Source organism: Tenrec ecaudatus, chromosome 9, assembly GCF_050624435.1.
Source record: "Tenrec ecaudatus isolate mTenEca1 chromosome 9, mTenEca1.hap1, whole genome shotgun sequence".
Lineage (NCBI taxonomy): Eukaryota > Metazoa > Chordata > Mammalia > Afrosoricida > Tenrecidae > Tenrec > Tenrec ecaudatus.
In genome coordinates, this window is record NC_134538.1 from 62,520,951 (window position 1) to 62,545,662 (window position 24,712).

The 24,712-nt window shown below is 46.7% G+C and overlaps 1 protein-coding gene across 1 annotated transcript in view; it reads right to left on the reverse strand.

Moving 5' to 3' along the window:
* Positions 1–24,712, reverse strand: part of VOPP1 (VOPP1 WW domain binding protein) — a 129,613-nt gene that overhangs the window by 27,652 nt on the left and 77,249 nt on the right. The gene's annotated exons all lie outside the window — the stretch shown is intronic.

Here is a 24,712-nt window from a genome sequence, read left to right on the forward strand (position 1 = left end):
GTTCACCTGGTACCCCCCCCCCCCCCGTGCGAGGGTGGCAGTGTGCTCCATAGGGGCTTTCACGGGCTGGTTTCTTGGAAGTAGATAGCCAGGTCTTTCTTCTGAGGAGCCCCCTGGTACCAATCTGCAACTTTGGGACTAGCAGCCAAGTAGGCAAGCCATTTACCCCATCCAGGGACTCCCTTCTTGGGTATGTGTGGGGCGGGGGCGGGCATGTGGAGGAGACGCCAGAGTGGAAGCTGGTGGGGGTGGGTGGTGACCACGAAGATGACTGGTCACCACTGCATCCCACAAAACTAGCAGAACTGACCACTGCCAATCTCGTGACCCAAACGGGAGAGGCTAAGGTGGATAAAGTCACTTCAAACATGGTTTGTGCCCCAGTTTTAAACGGGCATCTTCCTCTGCATGCATCATGGCAAAGACAAGTGTGAGACTTGTCAGTGCTGCAGTGGGAAGGAAGGCCCATGACACTGATCCTTACAGGGTCTGTCTCCAGTCTCCCCGGCCCCCACCCCTGGTCTCAAGATGAAAACGCTGGAGCTGGTTCCCTAGGGTGCTGGAACTGCAGGTTCCCCCAATCCTGGCTACACAGGTCCCATGCCTATACTTTTCCCAGGAGCAGGTAAGCAGAGACTGTGAGATAAGGTCAGTGTCCGATATGGGGGGCCCTACTGGGTCTAGGCTGCTCAGACAGCACTCTGTGAAAACAGTACAGAAATATCGTCAACAGCAACCCCTTGGGTTCTCCTCCTCCAGGAGAATGTGAATGGTCCTGGAGAACTGGTATTCCCGTGTGTGAAGGTGCAGAGGAGGGCGGGGGGAGACTCAAGGGAGAGATAATGGACTTCTTCATTTTAGGGTACATGGAGCACAAATGAGGTCCCTGTGTGGTGAAATGATTTGAGCTCCTCTATTAACCTAAAGCAGTGCAACCGCGACCCTTTCGTATAGTCCCTCATGTTGTGGTGACCCCCAACCATAAAGTGAATTTCGTTGCTACTTCATCACTGTGATTTTGCTACTGTTATGAATTGGGCAATCCCTGTGAGAGGGTCATTCAACCCCCAAAGGGGTCATGACCATAGGTTAAGAACCACTGCCCTGAAGGCTGATAGTTCAAACCCGCCCAGAAGTGCTGGGAATAAGGCTGGGCAATCATTCTTTGTACAGATTACAGCCAAAGAGAACCCCATTGTGGTAGTTATATAATTGTCAATTTAAGAATTAAGCATTTAGGGGTGGAGTCTAGCCTGTCAATCAGATCATAGCCAATGAGGCCTCTCTGTGGGCATGACCTTCTCCTGAGAATTCTGGGAAATCCTGATTTTCCTCCTTGGAGGTGGGAGACTCTCTGCCACTCCCTGGGAGACATTGCAGCTTACAAGACACATGGAACTACACTAGTGCCCTGAGCTGGAGAAGCTGCATGGACCTACCCTGATACAACCAGACCTCTGGAGCTGGAGAAGCCCCATAGAGACCCCTGTGAGTGCTGAGATGCTTACAGCGCCACTGGATCCAAACATTTTCTACCCACATTGCCTGTGTTTCATGAGTCTGAAGAGGACTTTATAGATTGGTATCAGACATATGAGCTAATATTGGACTTACAGACTTGATCTGGACCAGGATGTTTTCTCAATGTTCATTTGCTCTTGAATATAAATCTCTTTCTTATACATAGATGTGTGTCCACTGATTTATTTCTCTAGTCTACCCAGACCAACACATCCATGAAGCAGAAACCCATAGCTTATTATGAATCAGAACTGACTAGGCAATAATGGGTTTGGTTTTCAGTTGGAGTTTAGGGAATTAATAGAAAACTAGACGAGAAGGGACAGTTTCCCTTCAGGAATTTGCAAAGAGTCTTTAGCATTTACGTTATATTCAGGGTGCGATGATGTGGTTGGCACAATTCAGAGATGACCCCCAAGATTTACGTTCCCTTGTATACATCACATACTCTATACAATTCCCTTCCTTTAACATGTGAAGGGCACTGCCAATAGGTTGATGGTTGCTCTCTTGATTAGGCTACTCCTCAATGCAAAGCTGATGGGACAGTCACTTCCATGCCTACAGAACATTATCTCAGGCTAAGTCACAAAACATTTCTCTTAGGATTCCAGTCCACACAGTCATCCTTTTATGGTACACAACATGTTTGCACATGTCTCTGGGATCAGTTCCATCAATAATATACTTGTCTTGGTCTTGACAGGGTCCCTTTAAAAATAAGATCCAATCAGAACAGTGGTTTCCAGAGATCTCTGCCTTTTAACTTAGGCAGAGAGGTCAGCTCTCAAAGTTATGCTGACTTTGGGGGGGGGGGGAGATTCCAATGAGGTACTCTTGGTAGATTTTCTCCAAGGGCCCAGAGTGATCAGAGGGACTTACGAAGAACAAAAAAGTTTAAGAAAGAGGAAACTGCTTTGGTGAGAAAAGAGCCAGGACAGTTGCACCAAGAATTTTTTTCCCATTGTGACAACACACTTGCTCATTCTTCGAGGGCAGCGAGGACTGTCCTTGGATCATTTCACTGGGAACCCTCACATCCCGAAGCCCTGATCTGTTGTTCCATTCAGTGTTCGTTGTGTGCCCTAAACTCAAAGCACACTGAAATTCAACACAATGTTGAGTCTCCTGAGAATACCCAAACCCCCTCCTCACAGAATTCTACAGGAAGAGTTAGAGATGGAAATGCTGTCTTCAGAAACGTACAGACCGAGACAGAGGGCATGCTGATAAACAGAGAGATTCACATTTTGATTGTTATTTAATGAAAGGCTCTATAATGTTGTCGCAATGCCTTTTGACTTACACTCGTGTAAGTACTTTCTATGAAACTGCTGTCTCGAGCTGGAGATGCTCTGCTGGGTTTGAAGAGTCAGCGGCCAGGCAAGGGGAGCCCCAAGTCAAGCACCTGAGGTGGTCTCTAGGAGCTGAGCCTGATCTGATCCTCGGCTGGCCAACCAGAGCACAAACCTTGGCCGTACAGCACATGGAGCTGAATTCTGCCACCTGAAGGAACCCCAAGAGAGCCTGAAGCTTCAGATAAGCATGCGGCCCAACCAACACCTGCTGTTAGCCTTGTGAGACCCTGAGAAGAGGCCTCTGTGTTTAGATACCTGACCTAGAGGGACTAGAGAGTAATACAGTGTGTCATTTTAATTTCCTAAGTTTGTGGTGATTTGTTACAAGGCAATAAAATGTATGCAGATGAGAGCAGCGTGTACAGGCTATGAGCACTGGCTGCCTCTGTTCCAGACATAGGTGAAGAGCTTCACAAATACTCCGTGAATATTCAAGGCCTCCTGATAGGAGGTAAGCAATATTACCTCCACGTCTGAAATAAGCTTAGAAAATAAGACAGCTCTATTGCTGTGCCTCCTCCCAGCCCAGGGCAGTTGGCTGCAACCAGGAATGGACTCAGCCAGCATTTCAGGGGTGCATTTGACAGGCAGCACTCTGGCAACTAGGTCTTTTGCTATTAAAATGCAACTTGCTCTATCTCCACTTGATTCTGCTATTTTTCCTTGGCCTGCTCTTATACATCGGTGCGGGCCAAGTCTCTGGAGCAATCTGCTAGGAGTGTGTTGTGATTGCACTCGTTAGCAGCCATCCGTGTAAGGCTCCAATAACCATTTGGCATGTGCTGAAGACCCCACTGGAGAAGACAGCACTGGAGGAATGACAAAGAACAACAAAGAGGCGTGTGTGTGTGTGTGTGTGTGTACACAGACAAGGACAGGGGGTTGGGATTGGGGCAGGGATTTAAGGCAACCATAAAGGAAGGAGCAAGGGGTGGGGGGAGGGGCAGTGGGGGGGGGTGTAGGGGTGTAGACAGGTGTTGGGATTAGCTTCTCATGAGAAGGCTGGAGGTTGAGTTTACCTAGAGGTACCTTGGCAGAAAGGCCTTGTAATCTTCATCTGAGAACACCTGCCATTGAAAGTCTGTGGAGCACCAAGCAACTGTGACATATATGACATTGCCAGGAACCCAGAATCAACTGGAAAGAAGCTGGTTTTCATATTTGGGGGCTATGTGTTATTTTTTTCATAATGGACATGATATGAAGAATGCACAGCGATTCCTTGGGCAAATGGCAGGGCGGTGCATTCCTCCACTTACACACAGTGCAGTCCCTACAACAGTCCACAAGCAACCATCCCCCACGTTCAGAGAGGTTCTTTGTTGTTTAAATGGGAGTTTTGCATGGGCCATAAAGATGTCCAGAAGAGCCTATGTCCTTTTGTGTTAGTAATTCAAAACAGGAAGCAGACAATTTAATCCAAAAAAGACAAATAATACAGTAAGACATGACAATAGGCAAGAGTATTGGGTTGATTTAGAGTGGTGTTTTCCAAAGTGGGCAATATTGCCTACTGGAGAATGCTACAATGATCCAAAGTCAAGATAATCAATCTCACTGCCATCAAGTTGATGCTGACTCACAGTGACCCTATAGAACAAGACAGAACTAACCTTGTGTGTTTAAATACTGTAATTCTTCATAGGAGTAGAGCACCCCATCTTTCTCCTGGGGGAAATGAGGTAGTTACATAATCTGGTGTTAATTTGGGACTTGAGAGGATTAAGAGTGAAGGGGTGGACTCTCTGAGTCATAGCCAATGAAGCCTCTGTGTGGGGCTGGCTCCTTCTCTTGAGGATTCTGGGAATTCCTATATTTCCTCCTTGGAGGTGACTCTCTCTCTCTCAGCTCACTCCCTGAGAGACGCTCTACTGACAAGACATGGGGGACTATGCTGATAGACCCCATGCCCTGGGAACTGGAGGAACCACATGAAGACCCCTGCCAGTGCTGAGATGTTTCTACCACCACTGGATCCGCAAGAGTTTACACCCACTGTCCTATGATCTTCTTGCATTCAGCGTCATTGCATGTGTTTCATGAGTCTGAAGAGGACTTTATAGATTGGTATTGGACATATGGGCTAATATCTGGACTTGATCCATAAATTATGGACTTGATCTGGACTGGGCTGGGATGTTTTCTCAATATTCAACTGTTCTCGTATATAAAACTCTTTCATATATGCATATGAGTGTCTATGAATTTGTTTCTCTAGTCTGCTGACCAGGCTATCACAGGAAAGAACCAAGGGCCTGCAAAAGCAGCTATCTAAACTTTATCCTGGATTATGGGCGATAGTGCAAAAGATTTGAATTGCCAAAGGAGTGCTGAGTCATATCTTTAAATACAGAGTGGTAGGCCACATAAGTTTGAGAATCCATGATTTAGAATAAAGGGCCAGTCATTGCCACTACAATATTATAAAGAGCAACAGTGTTCTTAACTATTGTGAGTCACTGGTGCGTTGTGAAATCAAATTATTTATTCATTTTATAAAGGTCAACACTGACTTTGAAAAATTAGATGGTATCACACATAACTACGCTTCCGGGAGCTTGTTTCAGTTGTACATACAAATACATGTATACAAATGTGGATTATACAGTTTGCTCTCAACCACTAACCTAAAGGTTAAACATCCATCGAGAACAGTGGTTCTCAACCTTCCGAATGCCACAACCCTTTAGTTCCTTCTGTTGTGGTGAACACCACCCCCCCAACCATAAAATTATTTTTGTTGATACTTCATAACTATAATTTTGCTACTATTATGAATTGGGTGACCCCTGTGAAAGGGTCATTCAACCCCCCCAAAGGGCTCGTGACCCATAGGGTGAAAATCACTGATCTAGAAGGTCTGATGGTTTCATTCTGTAAGATTCCAGTCATAAACATTGGGGGATGCAAAGCCTCCAGGAATTGGCAGAATAGGAATTAAAATGTTTCAACAAATGGATTCAATACCAGTAGTACTCAGTTGTCTATAACAAGAACTATAGAAGACAGCTACCTGGTCAACCCAGTGGATTAGGTTCATATTTGTGTCTATTCCAAAGAAAGGTCATCTAACTGAATAGGTTTTCACCTATCAAATACTATCAACATGAAATGTAAGTAAAATATAGCTGAAGCTATTTTAAAATTGATTGCTGTACTACATCAACAGGGAACTACCAGAAATTCAAGATGATTTAGAAAGGCTATGGGATTAAAGGTACACCTGCTGATGTCAGATGGATCTTGGCTGAAAGCAGAGAATACCAGAAAGATGTTTACTTGTGTCTCACTGACTATGCAAACCATTCAACTGTGTGCATGAGAACAAAGGAAAGGTAACATTGCAAAGAACACAAGTTCCAGAATATTTCATGGTGGTCATGTGGAACCTGTACATAATCCAGGCATAAAGCAAAGTGATACTGCATGGTTTAAAATTAGAAAGAAGTACATCTGGGTTGTATGTCTTCCCAATAGTTACTTAACCTACAGAGCAAATAACGAGAGAAGGTGGGCTATAAGAAGGAGGATAGGGCATCAGGGTGAAAGAAAGACTCATTAACAAGCTGTGATACACACGTGGAACAACCTTGCTTGCTTTGAGTGAAGAGGACTTGAAGCGCCTGAGCAAAGCGAACACTTTGAAGATACGCCCTACTCAAGCCATGGTACTTTCAATGCCTTCACACAAAGAGGAGTCGATGCATTTGAACTAGAGGTTGGTGACGAATATTAAATATACCACGAACGTCCACAAGAATGAACAAATCTGTCTTGGCAGAAGTACAGCCAGGCTGCTCTTTAGTAGGGAGCCTACTTAGTAGTGAACCTACTATCTGGATAAGGCCGTCTCTGGAGCATGCCATGCTGGGGCAAGGAGAGGGTGAGCGGAAACAAAACGGGAAGACTGCGAGATAGAATCACATACTGGCTACAGTAATAGGGTCAAACAGAGCAACAAGTCCAGGAAGGGGCAGGCCCAGGCAGTGCTTCTTTCGTTGTACACAGGGTTGTCCTGATGTGGAACTGACGCGATGGCACCTAACAACAACACCGTCATTGAGCTGCAACCGCCAATCTCAAGCACATGCTGTCTGTGCCATGAGTCAGACCCAACAAAACCACAACCAACAGTGTTGTGCTCTGTCTACTCTGATTCACGGTGCCCTGTGCGTGTGAAAGTACAACTGTGCTCTATAGAGTTTCGGTGGTTGTATTTTTTAAATGAAGTATATTGTCAAGATTTCTTCTGAGGTGTCTCTGAATGAATTTGAACTACCAAGCTGAGCGCTTAACCATTTGTGCCACCAAGTACTCTGAGGTGTGCACTAGGCTGCACTACAGAACGTACTTCTCCAGAGTCACGGTTGTGGGCACACTAAGTCCAAAGGGATGATGAGTTATCAAAGTTCTGGGTCCACACAGGATCACGACCAGGGCAGTTGGCAGTGGGCAGTTGGCAAGAGGAAGATCTTTGGTGAGATTGATTGACATGGCGGCTGCTTGCAGCAGTGGGCTCAAACCTAAGAACAATCGTGAGGGCGGCACAGGCCCATGTGGTGTTTCTTTCTGTTGTGCATAGGGTCGCTTCGGTTGGGACCGATTCAATGTCACTTTATAACAACAACAACAACAACGTGAGGACTGCGACGGCTGCTCTTTAATGAGGCATGTGATATGAGCTGGTATGGCTGATCTTGCAGCCCTATAAGGCCCGTGGGGTGGACGTTCTCCTCCCATCTTAGGTAAAGTAGGAGAAAAGGGTGAAACAAAACTCATAGTCATAAAAGAGACAAAACTTACTAGTCAGACAAAAGCTGGTGGAATCTCCCAAGACCTTAGTATCCCATTGGCTCAATTTTCATCCAAATAATAGAGAGTTTATAAGAGGAACAATAGTGCTAGTGATGTGTTCACAGCTTAGCATAATCAACCATTTGAGATCAAAAGAGCAGCATTTACCCCGGGACCCAGTTCCAAAGGCCTAGGGAAACATCGGAAACGGAAAAGAAAAGGAGGAAGCAGTGGAACAAGGCATGTCACATTGAGGGAGTCGCAATGAATGAGATGAAACCAAATATGTATGAACATGTGGAATGTAGAGCTAATGATCTAATCAGCAAACTTACACCCAATTTACGATAAAAAGATTTTAAACAAGAAAAAGATTTACAGCCTTCAAAATTCTGTGAAGCAGTTCTACTTTGTCTTACAGGGTAAGTATCAGCTGGAATTGATTAGACAGCAATGAATTTGGGAGGGGTTATCACTGTGAATGAAATCCTGTTTGCAAATAGTATATTCTATCTTCTATTAATGGGCTATACCAATGTAGGTATGCCCAAAATCTTATAACTTCTGTGCTATAAAAAGAGCAGATTATTCACATTCACACAAATGCTTGCACATGGGGAAGACAGATGCTATGTGAGGATGGTCTATAAGCCAAGAAACCAAGGAATGCCTAAGGCCACCGACAAGGAAGGAGCAGATGTGGCTAAGACTCTGATTTGCACTTTCAACCTCCTGAATAAATGCGTGTTTTTTTTCTAAGCTGTTACTTGTGGTATTTCTATTGCAGATGGAAAAAAATTACTAAGATACCAACTTTTTAATATAAAGTTTATGGGTGCCAGAGTTGGCAGACCTGTTCAGCCTTGGCAGTGGTTAGGGAAGCTGTGGCCCATCGTGGTGGGCGATAGGGTGGAGGAGATGGGAGAAAACCAGTGCTTGGCTGGTAAGCTCAGAGCCTGGGTCCTCAAGCCACACTGTCTGTCATCTGCATTTCCCAACTCTCTTCAGCTACCTGCACCCTCAGTCTACACCCCCGAGGTAGGGACTACTTGTGAGTTGTGAGGTCATCGGGGGCACCTGATGAGAGGCTCTTTTTGAGTTATACCTAGAGTCTGATATTGCAGGACAATATACCGTGGCATTGGGAGCAGGATAAGCCAGAGCTGGCACTAGACGCTCATGCAAGCAGATGGCGGAGGACTTGAAAGAAGCTTTAGTCTTGCTCACTGATAGCAGAAAGCGACTTCCTTGTCTGAGCTTGGCCCTTAGGTCACCCAGAACCATGCAGAGGATTAAAATGAAAACAAAACAAAACACAAGCTCACGGCCATCAAGTCAATTCCAATTCGTGGCGACCCTATAGCACAGAGTAGAACTTCCCCCATGGGTTTCTGAGATTGTAAATCTTTACAGGAGTAGAAAGCTTAATCTTTCTCCCAACAAGCAGCTGGTGGATTTGAACAGCTAGCAGCCCTACAGGCACTTGTAAGAAGATATGGGTTGCAGAGTAATCTCATTTGGAGGTACCACTGAGATAAATGGCTCTCTGGAGGTGGGACACCCTCCCTCTCTGCCTTCACCTTCCTACTGGAGAGCCACCCTGGGGCCTACCAGAGCCCTGGAGATGTGTCCACACTGCAATTGGATCCACGGGACTTTGCATCCACCAGCCTGTGATCTTCCTGCATTCTGCAACATTGCATGTAGCAGTGAGAGTCCGAAGAGGGATTTATGGACTAGTATCATACTTATGGACTAGTATCAGTCTTATGGACTTGATTGGGATTGGGTGGGGAGGCTCTCCTGACATATAATCACTTCTTGATATAAAGTTCTCTCTTACATATATATGAGTGTCTCTGGATTTGTTCCTCCAGTCAACCCGGCCTACCACAGGGTGAGTTCATAAATGTTTGACTAGTATAACCTGTAAATAATATTATCCATATCCAAATGGGCCTTGGCAGGAAAAAATTCCCCACCCCTGATCCAAGATTTTTAATGTGATTCCATTCAGAGCAGTTGGCAGTGGTACCCAAGCACCATCTTTTTGTCTTAGGGGCATGGAGAGGGTTTGAAGGGTCCATTAGTCTTTGGATTAATTGTTTCCATGTGTCTTCAATTTTCATTACGCTGCTTTCTTCTGGACAGGAAGAGACCAATAGATGACCACTTTTATGACCTCAGTTACTACTCAATAAAGTGGGCTGTAGAACTTTGATTTGAGGCCAGTATTATAAAAACCTGTAAATTTTTATGGAAGCAGACAGCCACATCCTTCTCCACAGAGCATCTGGTGAACTTGAACCACTGACTTCGCAGTGAGTAGCTGAGCACCTAACCACTACAGGACCAGGGTTGGACTGTAGCACGCATTTTGAAGGGGACACATTCGATTGTAACCTCCACAGAATTTACATCTTTCTGATGTGCAAAGCAAGTTGACCCTATCACATTCTCTCCAAAGGTTCATCCGACTCCAGCATCAATCTTAATAATAAAATCTCAAGCTCCAAATGATCTAAATCAAGTCAACAGTGAGACTGGATGCATTCCCTTCTGGCACATAATTTCTTTCTATCTGTGGACCTGCGAAACCTAGAACACTTGCTATCTGCTTCCCAAGTACAATGGTGGGACAGACACAGGATGGACATTTCATTCAGAAGGAAGGGAATCAGAGGAAGAGATGTGGCCCGGCGTTGCTGCAGCACTAGGAAACTAAGACTGTAGCTATAAACAAACAAAATCCAAGCTCACGGCCAGTAAATCGTTCCAACTCATAGCGATCCTGCAGGACCAAGTAGAACTACGTCTTGGGCTTGGAGACTGTGAATCGTTACAGGAGTGGAAAGCCTTCCTTCTCCTGAGAAGTGTTACTGACTTCAAACTGCTGAAGTTTGGTTCCACCCCTTTCTCCTACTTGTGGTTAGTAAGCCACTCCTCCACCAGGCTCTTAAGACAGCAGGTAAAGGGATGAAATTTAGTGACTTTTCAGGAGCTGAATCCGCTGCATACTTGCACTTGAATTACAACGGAAGGAAATCCTGCTGCTTTGATGTGTTAGAGGGGCCAAAGAAACAAGAAAATCTGTGGACGGCAAACCAATCAGGCCTCCTTTAGGATTCGGGGCTGTAGAGATACACGTCTCAGCCCGCACGCACATCTGCCCTACCAGATGGGGAGGGTAATGGATTGGGCATTCTTAATTCAGACGGCTGTCGCCAAGAGTCAGCATCCGAGCAGCCTCACTCCCTTTGCAGGGTCCAAGTCTGGAACAAAGCAGCCCGCGCGCCCTGTCCGTGGATCTCTGCTCTTTGCTCTCCACACACAGAGCGTCCTTTATGCTCCCATCTTGAGCCGAAGACCCTTCACTTCAGGCACCCTTGTCACTCATCTGCCCATCTGGCCGGGCTCCAGAGTGCTTGCCTCTTGAGTTGTGTGCAATTACCCACAGCGTGACACTCAGCTGCTTTCTTCCAGTGACCCTGCTGGTAAACGGGAACCCTATTACATACCCACTGACATTCCAAAGAGCAGTGATCATTAAAAGGCCACTTAATATAACGTCGAGCTTAATTAAAAGTAGTAAACATTAACAGGTAGTCCAGCACAGTAAATAAGGGCATTCATTGTCCACTGATATGCCAGGTCTGGTGCTTGCCATGCTCCGGGTTGGAAATGTCATAGGCATTCCGGAGGATGCCAACAAGACTAAGCCGTGACCTTTATTGTGCTGGAAGCAGATCCACAGGGATGGAGAGAACAGAACAGGATTTCCCCTTCCGGTTCCACTCCGTGGGCCAGATGTGTAAATTCTCAGAGGCTCGGTAGATGGAAACAAGTATCGCTCTTAACAAAATGCACCCTTCAGTACATCTAATGATAATCCTGGGACTCAGGAACACAACAATCTCCTCAAGGAAGTGAAAAGACCGGGTTCCCCAATGGCCAGGCAGTGATGGAGTTCTTCCCTGTTGGCCAAGCATCCATCACCATGTCCAAGGAACCAGACACAGGCTTCCCCGAAAGATCAGAGGATGGGAGATCCCTCTCCCAGCAGGCTCTAACTTACAATTAAGTGCATAATAGGGATGAAATCAGCACACTTACTTCCCCCAGTCAGCAACGGGCGCTCTGGTCTTGGAATGCACGACACAATAGGGAGCATAGGTTTGGAAGGATATCTGCCACATGTGAGAAAGATGCCAGTGCAGTGATTAACTGCAAATACAACCGTGATGGTGCCTCCTGGGGTTCTGGGGGGGGGGTGTCTAAGAAGTAATCCTGTGTCATGCTCTGTCTAGGAGGGGAGAGCATTAGCACTGGGGGTCACATCAATCTCAAGCATAGAAATGATTCACGTCAGAGGTCAGGGAGTGTTCGGTGTGTCTGAAGTCACAAAGCACTTTCTAATAGCCAGATGGTGGCATGTAAATAAATGTGTGGCGTCAGATGGAATGTTCTGTTCAAACTGAATTGTGGGGAATCATCTCTGTGGCTGGTAAAGCAACAGAAATATCAGTGGAGCACCCGGGATGAAGGTCTACAGATGGAGGTCAGTGGGGCTGAGACAAACACTAGGACATGGCTTTAAGAAAGAAAGGAGGGGGAGGAGGAAGGGAGAGAGAACGTTCAGCATTTTAAATGAACTCCTACCAGTCCAGCAGTATGAAGTGGTTAAAAAGCCAACCACTGCCCCTCCTACAAGGATGACAACTCCTCATTCTTTCTCTACCTGTCCATACAATGCTTCCCCTTCCTATCCAATCCAACCTTGTCGATTTTGATGGGCTGGTCCAGTCTCCTCAACATAAAGATGGATTCCCTGAGATCAGGACCTGCTTCCCACAGGATGCACTGCCATCCTCTGTAGGCAGCCGGGGGTCCACAGATCCTTCAGGAGTCCAGACCTCTGGATTCCAGGGAGGGGAAAGTCGTTGGTGAGCCACCTGGGAAGAAGAGCTGGGATCCTCACAAAGAGGAAACCCAGAGCCCGTGAGGTTCCTTCCACCAGAACACTCTAAGGGGGACGTAAAACTCAAGCTTGGTTCTCAGCCCCCACCCACGGGCCTCTCCTTGTAACACGTGGACAACAATGTGTTGGTTTTTTTTTTTAATATATCCACCACTTCACCCTTACTACCTGCAGTGACTGGGTCACCCTCCCAACCTTCCCACCAGAAGCTATCTGACTCGATGCTATCTGCAGAGGTAGGACCTGCCGCCCTCCTTTCCACGAATCAGGAGCATCTTCCAGGGGAAGAATCCAAGTCTGGACCCGGCTGTCCTTACTCCCAACTTGTGGGCCACCACCAAGCCAATCAACTCTTTGTGTGCCAAGGGCTCTTATACCTTCCCGGATTTCCTCTTATCCAGGAAAGCAACACAGTTTATATACAATCTTGGTTGCCCTTCATCAGAAAGAATTACCAGTTACTCTCATTTCCACACCTAAGTCTAAGACAGAATGAACTCTTTGCAGCCGTCCAAACACCGCTGACTCATGATGAACTTTCAGTCTAAGAAAACTTCCAAGCTTCCCTGTCAGCGCAGCTGTCTTCTCTCTATCTTCCCATCCCACACAGCTACAGTGGGGCTCTAGAATTTAAATACAGGGTCCTATGTGTTTTCATCTTAAAATTTCATCTTGTGAAATCTGGCCAGTCTGTCTGGAGCTTCTGGAGCCTCATCTATCACTCCCAGCACTCATTCTGCCTTGTTGTTTTTTGCCGCACACATGAAGAATGTGAGTCAGATCTGGTTGGGACCCAGGATGTCAAGTAGTCCCTGGTCCTCCTCTCGGCAATGACCATGATAGTTGACTTTAGGAGCAGCAGCCCATGGCAATGTGCAATTGCCCCACAATCACATCAGGTGGAGCACGACCTTGGGGCCCTAGACCTAAAGGGAAGCCCTAAAACCGCAACCCAATACTTGAGACATTATCTAAGCTGGGCAGGCTGCCCAGAGTGTGAAAATCAAAAGAGAAAGAGAGAGATGGTCACACACCTTGTGAGCCCTAGGCTAGGGGCCCATCTACCTGCCCGGTGTGGGAGGCAATGCCGCCGGAGTGAGAAGGAAACCAGGTATATGGATGGGGAGGGAGGAAAGCCAGGAAAAGGGAGAATGAGAACTCTGGTGCTGAGGCACAAGGCACAGCTTACTACTGAAAACAAACAAACAAACAAACAAACTCGTTCCATAGATTCCAACTCATGGTGGCCACAGGTGCATCCGAGTGAAAGTCTACTCCGTAGGGTTTAGTGCTGTGATTATTCTGGAACCAGACAGCTAGGCCTTTCCTCTGCACTTCTTGGTAGATGGTTTGAACCATCAACTTTTAGGTTCATAGGTGAGTACAGATCATTTTTACCACCTAGGGATCAATCCACACTGGCTAGCTTCTAGTCAGTGACTGGGACTCTGAACAATCAGATCTGCTCCCTGCCCTGTGTATGGGACAGTTATTCTATCTCAATTAAGGTGTGGGGGGGGGGGGTAGGGGTGGATCAAGACTTCATCTCCCTATAAATTGTAAATATAAACATCTTCCATATTTTTATTCAAATTGATGAAGAAGCCAACAGTGAATTCCACTGGTGACCTTCCTTTCATGTTGGAAATATTTTACTCATCATGATTTTATAGGTACAATTACTATGCCAAGTCTACTACCTATCACTTTGCTGTGCTTGGATGGCTTACATGCTTCAGCTAAAAGCTGTGCTACCCGACATTCAAATACTAGCAGGGTCACTCCTGGTGGGCAGATTTCAGTAGAGCTCCCAGACTAAGACAGAATAGGAAGAAAGGCCTGGTGATTGGTTGGTTTTTGAACATTACAAATGAGAGCCTTATAGATCACACACAATGGAGCATTGGCCAATGACTCATGGGGGGCTCAACTGCTGAAGGAGGACATCAAATTTGGCAGAGCAGAGGGCGGACAGGGTGAGAGCGCCCCTCCGTGGGGTGAAATGGCACAATAGCCACTGTGGACTCAAACATCCTGGTGACTGTGAGACCGACACAAGACGAAGCAAGATTCCGTTCTGTTTCCATGCGGTTGCTATGTGTTGGGGTTAACTGAACGGCAGCTGTTACAAAACCACCTGAAGAACTATTTGCTGAAAACTGAATTCCTTATCTTATCAGCTGATACACTGGGAAGCTATGAGGGGTCTCCATGTGCACACAGGCACGTCACAGACCCTACTGTCCCATTAAAAAAAAATAGATGGAGGTAAACCCGACAATTCCATACACAGTAAACTTTTAACTAGTCCCAAATGAACACACGGCATCAGCCTAATAATCTAGTAATCTATTCTAGCTAGTTCTCTGGAAGGTACTGATTTTATCACTGTCTTCCACAAAGTACCTAATCCATTTTCAAATCTGTAAAAGATGACAAAATTGTACCGACCCACTTTAGAGCTTCCCCAAAGGATCCAATATGAAAATGCTTTGTAAACTACAAAAACATTATCACTCTCTTCTTTGACAGCGATCCTTTTCCTCTTCATCTCCACAATCCCCCCGTTTGTCCTCACTACCTGATGAATAAGAGCTCTAAGAAACTGAGGCATGACTACTGGGGGGGGGGGCTGCCAAACTTCTCACTCTCCTCCCAGCCCATACCTGCTGTCATCCGCATAACATTCCCTCCTATTTCAGTCTACACAACCCTGGTGTACTGGTTATGGTTTGCACTGCAATCCACATGGCCAACAGTTCAAAACCAGCAGCAGCTCCAAGGGAGGAAGACCGGGCATTCCATTCCCTTAACAGTTATAGTCTTGGAACCCCCCTGGGAGTTGGTGTGAGTCAGCACTGATGTCATGGCAGTGAGTTAGAGTGTACGTATTTTGGTCTACAGGAGTCCTGGCAATGCAGGGTTAAGCTCTGTGACATTAACTGAAAAATCAACAGTTCGAACCCACCAGCTGGTCTACAGAAAAAAGCTGTTGTGATATGTGTTATAATCTGCTTCCATGAAGGTCACAATCTTCGCAACCCTCCAGGGCCACTGTATTCTGTTTTGTAGGATTGCTATGAGTTGGAATCCACTTGATGACAATGGATTTTTTGGTGGTGGCGGTTGTCAACTTTAGGCGAAGGTGCAAGTGGTGTTTGCCGTAGCTGCTGACCTGAAGGTTGGTGATTTGAGATCATCCCACAATACTGCAGTCAAAGGCGTAGCAATCTGATTTCGTGGAGATTAAAAGCCCACTGACACTGAGTCAATCCTGACTCACAGAACCTTATAGAGCAAAGTGGAACGCCCTCTTTCTCAATGAGGCTGACCCCACACCCCCGACCCGCATTCCCATCTGCCCTACCAGGGATCCTTCGGTAAAGACGACAGCTAAGAACACCTGGTGGAGCTCAGGTCGACTCTGAAACACCTGGGGCCACCCTGATTTGCAATCAACTCCACACATTGTGTTTGGTTTGGGTTTCAGCGGAGACAGGAGGAAAGCCATGGCGAGACGTTCTGATGTGATTTCCGTTGATTGTGCACCAACATTCCAGCAGTTCTCTTATGTACTGGTCCACTTTTTTTTTTTCTCTCAAAACATCACTTCCAAACTGTACAAGCCCTGTTTGGTCCTGTGAACAATTTCCCTCTTGAACCCTTAGTTCATTGGTGGCATCGCTGGATAAATGCTGAGCTGCTACTAGCACCTTCTGCAGTTCAAATCCACCAGCTGCTCCACAGGAGAAAGATGGGACCGAGTGTGCCTGTAACAGTCAGTCTTCGAAACCCTATGTAGGCAGGGTCACTATGAGTCAAAATTGACTCAATGGCAGTGGGTTTGGCTTGCCTTCGTACAGGCCTTCACAGAGGCCACCGGCATGCTCGGGATGACGTGGATGATGACCCGACTTCTCCTCACTCATGTATGTCCGTTTAACATCTGAGTGCTGGATGATGACCCGACTTCTCCTCACTCATGTATGTCCGTTTAACATCTGAGCGTGGGGGGCCATTTGCTTCCAGGCAATAGTAACTTGCTGGGCATCCCTGGCTCCTCCCTCCTAAAGAGGGTCATTTGTGATCATCATGGCACAGGAGAGAGTTTCCCATGAAGCCCTCCATCTTCCCTTTCAGATGCAGTGCAACTGATTTATGCCAACGCTTTCCCAACACTGAACTCTCTCTCTGACTTACCACCAATTTTGCCTATATGGAATAAGTTTTAAGAGAATTATTTCTTTCTAGCCTTATTATGAAATAACCTGCCATAGTATCTCCAGCCTTTGGCAGAAAAAAAGTTCTTTTCCTTTAAACACATGGGCACAAATCCCGCCCTTGCCAGGATTCCTTATATGCAGGCATGCCAGTTCTATGGAAGGAGGAGGCCCAACAGGAGGATGCCTGCCCCTTCTAGTGGTCCCTGTCTGGGATACAAATGCTCTGGAGGGCACTGACTACACATTACAATCACAAGAGCTTTCCACCAAGACTGGGGCCTGAGGCCCACCAGCCTCCAGAGATTCAGATTGAATTTGGTCCGGATTTCTTTCTCTTTTTTAATTCATCCTCTTTTAGAGGTTGAATTATGACCTAACAACAGTCAGGCTGAAGTCCTAATGCAAGTACCTGGGACTGTGACCTTGTTTTGGAGAGATGAGGTATTTCTTATCCAGTAAATTAGCAGATCCGACCAGGGCAGAGTATACCTAGTCTCCATCCCTTCTGAGTGGTGTCTTATAAAAGCTGAGGAGAGACACAGTGACTCACACAGGGGGGAGGAAGGCACCATGTGGAGATGCATCTAAATGCTAAAGGACACCAAGAAGTGCCCAAGGCTAGGAGACCCTGGAGGAGACAAAGAAGCAGACAGGGAGAGCATGGTCCTGGCCACACCTGGAATTTAGAACTGAGAGAACAAGTCACTTGTTTGTCGTGGCAGGTATAGGACAATAAGACAAGCTCTGGGTTGATTATAGTGCACAGCCTACTCGGCCCTGATTGACCTGAATTTGAAACCCCTTGCCTATTGTGTGTGTGTGTGTGTGTGTGTGTGTGTGTGTGTGTGTGTGTGAGAGAGAGAGAGAGAGAGAGAGAGAGAGAGAGAGAGAGAGAGAGAGAGAGAGAGAGAGAGAAGGGGGGAGGGGAGAGGGAGACAGTGATTGAGATTGTTTTGGACCTTCTGATCAGTTTTAATACTGTATACTTGCAAGAAAACTGTCTCTCATCTCTCTAAAGTGCAAGCATTTGGACTTGTCATTTGTCTGGTTGTCAAATCAGAAGCTTCACCGACTAAAGGTGGATGAATAATGCTTCTCTTCTGTCAAGCTCACTTGATAATTCATACATCAGAGTCTCTTCCTTCCTGCTCCGACTTGATTTCCAGGTGGGCGGGGATCTCTGAATGTTGATTTGGTCTGCCCACTACATGGAAAAATCAAACACCTCTGGAATCCAAGAGAGGGGACTGCAGGGCTCCGTGTGTCTTGACTTCAGGATGAAGAAAACGGCTGCCCTGAAGGTCAGCCCTTCAGAGGCGCGTCTATTCGTAGAGAGCAGTATCGGAAACTAGGCAAAAGGCACACTGGCTGCACTGGGCGGTGCCGCAAAGGACTGAGGGCAGATATCTTACTTTTATTTCTTCAATCAGGAAAGCATTATACACGTACAGTGTAATCCTCAAATTGATCTAGGCAGGTGTGTGTATATGTGTGTGTGTACATGTGTATATTCCAATACAAGGTCAAATATATATTGATGGCCAAATAGAGTCCAAAATTTCTCAAGTATTTGTCACTTTAACTCTTGAGTAGCAGAATCCAGCCACATCCAAAGCTGTGGTAACCGGATGAGGTGTAAACACGGAGGGCTCTGAAACCACTGCGGATATTTGCCAACTGCAGGGGTTTGGAAAGCCGGCCCTTGTGTTTCAGGGTAGAGACTCCTTCTCCTTTCTCTGACTCACTTAAAATCCGTCTGCTCGAGGCTACCTTGGTAAGGAAGGGGCTCGCCCTCTAGCTTGGGGCTAACTGTAAGATCACACACAAAACAAATCCGTGTGAGAACAGTGAGGCGGTATGAAAAATGAGAAGCAGGCGTCCTTTTCATTATCTCATGGACTTTAATGTGAAAGTAAACTTTATCTCCCTGAAATAACATAGGCAAGAGACACACAAATGGGATGATAAGAGTGGATCAGGGAAGGAGACGGCTGGCATGCCCATTACTTCAGAAACCCAGAAATTTATCAGAAAGTCCATCATTATTCTAAAGCAAAGATGAGGAGAAAGATAAGGGGCAGGACTTTAAGAGCACAGGAAACCCAACAACCGGAACACAATGAAAGAGAATGTTGACACGGTGTGAAAAAGGTTCCCGCTGCCACGAAAATCTTGTACAGAAATTGCCAAATGGTACTGCGTCCACATTCACCAAAGACACAGTGAAATGTTCTTATCTTTTTCGTCTGGAAACAAAATTGAGGCTGGCACTTGGCTGACTTTCTCTCAGCTTTACTTTTCCTTGACTTGCTTAATTGTCATTGATAAGCTCCCGCCTACTTCCATTGAGCTGATGCTGACTCACACCAAGCGGACTCTCTGGGTTTCTGAGGCTGTAAATCTCCATGGAAGCAGATAAGCCTCCTCTTTCTTCCTCAGAGCAGCTGGTGCAGTTAGCAACCCAATGCTCATAAATTCTTGGTAGGGCATAAATTCACACCATCTTTTTGACAGTCAATTTAGAAGTATCTATTAAAATCTGAAATATCGAGAAAGCTACAGCCCCACCAGGGTTCCTTATCTATAAACTCAGGATTCTTAAATCTACATCCTAGCCCTGGTCACCCTCCTGAGGTCCCAAAACACACTCCACACCATCTACACTTCCTGTGTGTCCTGCAAGAACTTGACACTCAACATATGCCCATCGGACTTTCTCCACTCACCCTTCCACTAAATGGTTGCCTAATCCATCTTTTCAGAATCTCTCTCAGCTTAGCGGCAGCATTGTTATTTGACTCCTTTATGCCACTTCAATTCTGTGACTCCTTTTCAAGTTCATTTACTGCCTGCCCTCTCTGTTCCCATTGAAAGGGCCAGACTCGGCACACCTGTCCTCTCTCCAGCAACAGGCTCCTCACCTCATCTCTAGGTCCCCTTTAAGACCCATACTGCTGCCTGGCCTCTTGGCAGCACCTAGCTTTTTGCCTATACAATCTCAGCTCCTTCAAGGTCTTTTCAAAACCTTTCACATTAAGCTTCAACTGACTTTGTCTATCTTCTCTCTTGCCATCTGCCAGATACCCTAAACTCTAGCCTTGTGGTTCCCCGCAAATAGTGGGCGCCTTCGTTCTTCCATGCTGTTTGCTCTCAAATGGCTCTCACCCTTCAAAAGTCAGCTATAACTAGTATCCTCTCAGTGAGTTCTCACTCTCTTCATACCATCTTTCCTCAAGTGCCGGAGTTCTCGCTTAGCTGGGCCTAGAGTACACAGTGAATTGTCAAACGCCTCTATCACCCACAGCAGATCATGAGCTTCGGACAATTCTACCCCGTTCAGCTGGGCATCCTGATCAGGGTTCCTGGCACTTCCTAAGCGTTTCGCACTAAACCGAAGTGATGCTGTAGTCGGAAGGAAATCCACCAGAGATGAGAACAACACATTAAGTCATCTAAGCTCTGAGAGTACATTTTCATCACTTTGGTGAAAATGCTAGCATTTGGTGAAAACCCAGTGCTCCCGAGGGTGCTCTGAATCAGCTGCTCTCACCCACTGCTGGCTGGACTGCAACCGTTGGGGAGAGTCTTTATGGAAACACAGAAGAAGTATAGCTTTTGATCCAGCAAGTCTACTTCTGCAAATTCAGCCCATGTCACAAATTAGCTCAAATACATAAAATTATGCATAGAAAACATTCATCCCCAACACTGAGGCAGGTCTGCAATTCCTTATCCAAAAATCCTGGGACCAGATATGTGGGGAATTCAAAATTTTCGGGATTCTTGAAAATGAGATACCACACAATATGTATTACATATTGATGCCAGCAGTACTGGAATTGAAATCCACAACACATCATATTAAATAGAAATTTTAAAAGAATATAAATAGCTTCCTGTCTGTTCAAATCACTCCTCGCTGCCAAGTGAATGATTAAAACATGCACTTTCCAGAATTGCAGATAAGGACCTCCAACAGTAAACAAACCAAACTGGGTGCTCCCTAATATGAAGGCGCTCCCACTACTCCTGGGTGATCCCGTTCTTGTTCAACTCCATTCCCCCCATGCGCCTTTGAAGCGCGCATATGTAATGATCACAGGGCTGCTTCGTGAATGACGATGGTCCATCCGATGGTCCATCCTAACAGCTGACGCTAGGACTAGTCTTAAAGACTAGGTTGATCTATATACTTCTTTAGAGGAATATTTACACTCCATAGTTAATGAAACCAAACAGGTAACTGATGAGACATGGGAAGATTACATTAGGAACCTAGAGCTCTTAGGTGGAGTATTTCCATTTCCCAAGGAGACAGGAAAAATCCTCCCACTGACAGCAGACATGGTCACTGATAACTCCAAAACAAGAATCCGGGGAGAACCCACTTTCTGCCTTTGAGTTTGTCCCCAGATGGATGGCCTCTCCCACCAGGGGGCTAGCTTCAGGGGTCCCCTCCCAGGAGAAAAGCAATGCTTGGGAAAGGGTGGGTGGAGGAATCCTCCTCCTCCGTGAAAACGTGCTCTAGTGCCCCCGCCCCCCACCCCCAGAGTCTGTTGCTCAAATCCCACCTTCCACCCTTAAGAAATGCTTGGCAGACGGAGTTCAGCCACTCTCTGCACACAAGGAACCCATAGGAACCCATGTCAGGTCCCGAGTCTGACTAGAGAAGAAAGGGGTGGGGGGTACGTCCACACCACACCTGCGCCTGCTAGTGGCCTGGGCTGTGTCTTGCTGACCCTGGCCCTTGAGCTCTAGTGCACAGGCTGGCCAAGGGGCCTGAGGACACTGGATCTGGCTAGCTTGTCTCGGCGATCTCCATCTGACACCTGTGGACAGTGGTGCACTCCCTCAAGGCATTAATCATTCACAAATGATCACAGAGAGAGACAATAACACAGTAATCCAAGTACTTTACAAGCAGCTACGAAGTCTGAGGGAACATTTGGGAATTGTGGCTGAAATTGGCTGAGCTAAATCTGATAGCCAAAAAGAAAAAAAGAAATAGCAGTGTCGGGAAGAAGGACCCCTGCCTGGTGCTGGGTCCACCCTGCTGCTGGACATGCCAAGGGCTGTGGGCTTGGAGGGCAGGCACTTACCTCCTTCTGCTGTGACTTTATGTGGTCCCTGAATGTGGATCCCTCCCCCTTCAATCTAGTTAGGGACTCAGGAACAACCTGGCAGGTGGAACTGTCCTTTCTCAGGGCTGCGGGGTTTGCTGAGAACAGAGTCCTGGCTCGATGCACAAACAGAACATGCTAGGGGGCTATGTTCTCCCTGCACGGCTCTAGGGGAAGCTGCTTCCTTGTCGCATGCAGCCTCAGACAGTCCCAGCTGTTCCTGGCTTATAGATGTGTCTTCACAAGGCCACCTTCCCTCTCTGTTTGCGTCACTGTGTCTTCCTTCAGAAGCACATCATTCGGACGGGTTAAAACCCACACTTTGCAGTCATTTCAATATAACATCTGTAAAGCCCCTACTTCTTGACAAGTCCACATTCATAGGCAGGAAGGTAATTTAACATCTGAACATTGTTTGTTTGTTTGTTTGTTTTTCTGTGTGAGGGGCAGGGGGCATAGTTCAGGTCATAGAAGGTGGTATTCACAAAAAAAGGTTAATGAGGGAGGCCCTACTAGCTTAAAAAAATTGATTCAGATTCATGGTCACCCCATGTTTCAGAGCAGACCTGTGCTCCACAGTGTTGTTGGTGGTGATGATCTTCCTAAAGCAGATCACCAGGCCTTCCTTCTAGATGGATTTTAATGGCCATCTTTTCCATAAATCGCTGAACACTTAACCATTTGTACCACCCAGGGTCTCATGCATACATATCTACCACCCTCTCTTATCATATCAAGATGCTTTCCGCCCCTGGGCCCCAGATAGTGGGGATTCAGTTCAGTTTCAGTGGAGCTGATTTCAGAAAGGTTCTCCTACCTCCTTTCATCCAGTGGTACTTAGATGTGAACCAGTAGCTAACATAGCCCAGCAAACCACCCAAGCCTCTGCATCTCTGTTCCACTCATGGGGTAGCTGATGGTGTGACCCAGTTAAGGAAAGACGATGCCCACCCCTCCCCCTGAAGGTCTCGCGTGTCCTTGGTGGATGGATGAAGGTCTCGAGGTGAATGTGGCATCATCTGTAAAGCTGTGGATAATCTTAGGCTTTTCTCGCCATTCTAAGACATGGCAGGTCAATCAAGGACCATTCCTGGGGATCTAACTTTCCCACCTACCGGCTGTTCAGAGGCCCACTGGTTCTGTTTGCCTTTAAATAATTGGTATCTAAGCCTAGCTGCTCACTTCTAACCCCCCTCAGTGTTCTGAGGGGAAGAGCAGGTTTGTTTTTATTTGTAAAGAACAGACGGCCTGCTAAAGACAGTCCTTTGCTACCTGTGTAAACACACAAGAAGAAAGCCCTTGTCGGGGTAAGCATCCACGGACCTCACCGGGCAAAAGCACAGCTTAGCACTTAACAAGCTGGTCCCCTGGTCCCCTTGCCTGCTTGAGTGATCAACACTGCTTTAGACTGTCAGGTGAATGCCAAGGCCCGCGGAAGAAGATCAACGTGCTGCTTTGGAAGGAAATATTATGTGCTTGCTTTGTGCTTGGCCAGCAGGTTGGACCTTTAATGAGCTAAAATTCATCTCACATTTGTATGCCTGTCTCTAGCTGCAACACATGAGCCTGCTGTGCAGGCCATTTATTCTCTATACTATAAATTATTCTCAGCAGCCAGCTGAGTCACATCATGGAAGATGAAGGATGACACCATAAAGATTCGAGCCCCAAGTAAGAGATGTGCCTAAGGTCACAGAGAGACCTAATGGTAAACCCAGGGTCAGGCAAGCTCTCCTGCCTTCCGGTCTCTCAAACACTTTCTATCACCCAAGAATGTTGTCAGCATCATGCCTTCGTTGTGTAAGGCAACAAATGTGTACCTAGCACAGGTGTACAAAGGAAGGCTCGGATGTGCTCCGCACTGTCACCGCAGAAGACAGCAAAGGCCCTATGACAAAACCATTCCCTCCATTCACTCAGCAGTCTGGGATGGGGGCGGGGGGAAAGAACAGTATGGAACACAGTAGAAACCAGTGCATTGATGGACTACAGTACTGGAGTAGGAAAGAGGGGCACATCAGCTGAAAGAGGGGGATAAAGGAGCGGAAGTGAGGCGTCATTACCTGAAGCTTTCCGAAGGAAATAACACTGCGTTTTTAAAAGTCATGCAGGCCTATATGGGAAGAGGGTTGCAGAGGAAGGAGACACCTCTCGAGGAGGAGGGCACTTGCGAGGCCAAGCACCAGAGAGCCTTGCGTTTCCAGCACAGAGGCATGCAGATAAGAGGGCAGGAACCAGCAGCAGATGTAAGTCCAGAGCCTTGTGTGCTGGGTCAGGAGCCTGAGCCTCTTCAGCAGACAATGCAGCTGAAGGGGTTGCTGAAGGGAAATGAGAGCGATCCATTCCTGTGTTTGATTGGATTCCTCTGGCCTCGGGTGGAGACCAATTTGATAGAGGAGAAGGGGAAAAAAAGACTAGGGGAGGAATGGGTCAGAATATTTACCAAGGTGAGAGAGAAGAGTGGCTCCTAAAATTGAGATGAAGAACGAGACAGCTAAAAAATCTGCAGGAAGTAAAATTCGCAGGGGGTGGTAAATGCTTGAAGAGGAAGGTGAAGTCAAGACAGAGTCTGAGAGTCCGGAAGGATCTCTAGGTGCTGGGCTTGAAGGACTGCGTCGCAGGAGGTTCCCCTTGCGAAGACATAGGGTGGGGCATTGCAGGTGTACCTCTGTGTGTGAAGAGCGATTGCACTATAGACCCACAAGGCGGAGGAATCTG